Source organism: Convolutriloba macropyga, chromosome 12 (genome assembly GCF_964194025.1).
Source record: "Convolutriloba macropyga chromosome 12, txConMacr16.3, whole genome shotgun sequence".
Taxonomy (NCBI): Eukaryota; Metazoa; Xenacoelomorpha; order Acoela; family Convolutidae; genus Convolutriloba; species Convolutriloba macropyga.
In genome coordinates this window covers 51,240,749-51,245,739 of record NC_134479.1, presented here as the reverse complement: position 1 = coordinate 51,245,739, position 4,991 = coordinate 51,240,749, and positions in this window count along the sequence as shown.

Here is a 4,991-nt window from a genome sequence, read left to right as displayed (position 1 = left end):
AAACATACATAGACACACACAGAGGCAAACACACACAAACACACACACACACAAACACAAACACATAGACACACACATATACGCACACACACAAACACACACACACACACACAAACATATACCTACAAAAACATAGACACACACACGCACACACATACTTAAACACACACACACAAATAGAGACACACACACATAGACACACACGCAAGCACAAACACACAGAAACACGCACACACACATAGAAACACACACACACACAGACGCACACATACACGCACACACACATACAAACATCAACACACACAGACACACACATACGCACTCACACAAACATAGACACACACGCACACAAAATTACATACATAAACACACACACACATAGAAAAAGATATGCATGCACACACAAAAACACACACACACACACAGACACATAGACACGCAGGCACTCACACACAAACACACCGACACACACACACACAAACACACACAGAGACACACACAAATATACACACACATAGACACACACAAAGAGACACACACATACACATACACAAACGCCGACACACACGCATACACACGCACGCACACAAACACACAACACATAGACACACACATATACGCACACACAAACACACACACACACAAACACACACCTACACAAACATAGACACACAAACACGCACACACACATAGAGACACACACACATAGACACACACACGCAAGCACACACAGAAACACAAACACACACATAGACACAAACACAGACGCACACAAACACTCACACACACAGACATCAACACACACAAACACACACATACACGCAAACATAGACCCACACATACATACACACACAAACACACATACACACATACACAAACATAGACACAGACATCATTACACACATACACAAACACATACACACGTAGACATGCATACGCATACACCTACAAAAACACACACACACACACACATAGACACACACACGCAGGCAAACACACACACACAAACACATAGAGACAAACACACACATAGACACACACACGCACACACACAAAAAAACACACATACACACAAATAATCAGTCATACACATACGCACAGAGAGAGAGAGAGAGAGAGAGAGTGAGAGAGAGAGAGAGAGAGACAGACATACACATACACACATAAACACACACACACACACGCAAAAATGAACACACACAAAAACGACTACACACACAAACACACATATAGACTCACACACACACACACACACACGCACACACAAACAAATATACACACACACAAACACATGCATAGACACACACACACACACGCACACACACACAACCACACACACAAACACACAAACTCGTAGACACACAAATATACGCACACACACAAACACACTAACACAAACACACATACACACATACACAAACAAAGACACAGACATGATTACACACATACACAATCACACACACACATTGAAAATACATACGCACGCACACAAAAAAACCACACGCACATAGACACACACACGCTGCCACACACACACAAAACGCACACATACATAGAGACACACAAACATAGACGCACACACACAAACACAAACACACACACACACACAAACACACACACACACAAACACACACACAAACATTGACACACAGAAACACACACACACACGCACAAACATAGACGCACACATGCACACACATACACAAACACATACACACAAAGACATGCATACGCATACACATACAAAAACACACACACATAGACACACACACGCAGGCACACACACAAATACACACCAACACACAGAGACAAACACACACATAGATACACACACGCAAACACAAATAATCACGCACACAAACTCACACGCCCCTAGACACACACAAATACGCACACACACACAAACACACACACAAACACACACACGCACACTCTCACACACACACCGACACAAACACACACACAACATTACACTCACATACAAACACACATACATAGACAAACACACATAAACGCAGACACACACATATCTTAAACACACAGACACACACACAAACAAAGAAACACACACAAACCACACACAGAGACACACACAAATATACACACACATAGACACACACACAGAGACACACACATACACATACACAAACGCCGACACACACGCATACACACATACGCACACAAACACACAACACATAGACACACACATATACGCACACACAAACACACACACACACACACAAACACACATCTACACAAACATAGACACACACACACACACACATACATGCACAAACACGCACACACACATAGAGACACACACACATAGACACACATACACAAGCACACACAGAAACACAAACACACACATAGACACAAACACAGACGCACACAAACAATCACACACACAGACATCAACACACACAAACACACACATACACACAAACATAGACCCACACATACATACACACACAAACATAGACACACACACAATCACAAACACACACACAAAAACATACATAGACACACACAGAGGCAAACACACACAAACACACACACACAAACACAAACACATAGACACACACATATACGCACACACACAAACACACACACACACAAACATATACCTACAAAAACATAGACACACACACGCACACACATACTTAAACACACACACACAAATAGAGACACACACACATAGACACACACGCAAGCACAAACACACAGAAACACGCACACACACATAGAAACACACACACACACAGACGCACACATACACGCACACACACATACAAACATCAACACACACAGACACACACATACGCACTCACACAAACATAGACACACACGCACACAAAATTACATACATAAACACACACACACATAGAAAAAGATATGCATGCACACACAAAAACACACACACACACACACACAGACACATACACACGCAGGCACTCACACACAAACACACCGACACACACACACACAAACACACACAGAGACACACACAAATATACACACACATAGACACACACAAAGAGACACACACATACACATACACAAACGCCGACACACACGCATACACACGCACGCACACAAACACACAACACATAGACACACACATATACGCACACACAAACACACACACACACAAACACACACCTACACAAACATAGACACACAAACACGCACACACACATAGAGACACACACACATAGACACACACACGCAAGCACACACAGAAACACAAACACACACATGGACACAAACACAGACGCACACAAACACTCACACACACAGACATCAACACACACAAACACACACATACACACAAACATAGACCCACACATAAATACACACACAAACATAGACACACACACAATCACAAACACACACACAAAAACACATACATAGACACACACAGAGGCAAACACACACAAACACACACACACAAACACAAACACATAGACACACACATATACGCACACACACAAACACACACACACACACAAACATATACCTAAAAAAACATAGACACACACACGCACACACATACTTAAACACACACACACAAATAGAGACACACACACATAGACACACACGCAAGCACAAACACACAGAAACACGCACACACGCATAGAAACACACATACACACAGACGCACACATACACGCACACACACATACAAACATCAACACACACAGACACACACATACGCACTCACACAAACATAGACACACACGCACACAAAATTACATACATAAACACAAACACACATAGAAAAAGATATGTATGCACACACAAAAACACACACACACAGACACATACACACGCAGGCACTCACACACAAACACACCGACACACACACACACAAACACACACAGAGACACACACAGATATACACACACATAGACACACACACAGAGACACACACATACACATACACAAACGCCGACACACACGCATACACACGCACGCACACAAACACACAACACATAGACACACACATAGACGCACACACAAACACACACACACACACAAACACACACCTACACAAACATAGACACACACACACGCACTGACACATGCACATACACGCACACACACATAGAGACACACACACATAGACACACAAACGCAAGCACACACAGAAACACAAACACACACATAGACACAAACACAGACGCACACAAACACTCACACACACAGACATCAACACACACAAACACACACATACACACAAACATAGGCCCACACATACATACACACACAAACATAGACACACACACAATCACAAACACACACACAAAAACACATACATAGACACACACAGAGGCAAACACACACAAACACACACACACAAACACAAACACATAGACACACACATATACGCACACACACAAACACACACACACACACACAAACACATACCTACAAAAACATAGACACACACACGCACACACATACTTAAACACACACACACACACAAATAGAGACACACACACACATAGACACACACGCAAGCACAAACACACAGAAACACGCACACACACATAGAAACACACACACACACACAGACGCACACATACACGCACACACACATACAAACATCAACACACACAGACACACACATACACATACACAAACGCCGACACACACGCATACACACGCACGCACACAAACACACAACACATAGACACACACATAGACGCACACACAAACACACACACACACACAAACACACACCTACACAAACATAGACACACACACACGCACTGACACATGCACATACACGCACACACACATAGAGACACACACACATAGACACACAAACGCAAGCACACACAGAAACACAAACACACACATAGACACAAACACAGACGCACACAAACACTCACACACACAGACATCAACACACACAAACACACACATACACACAAACATAGGCCCACACATACATACACACACAAACATAGACACACACACAATCA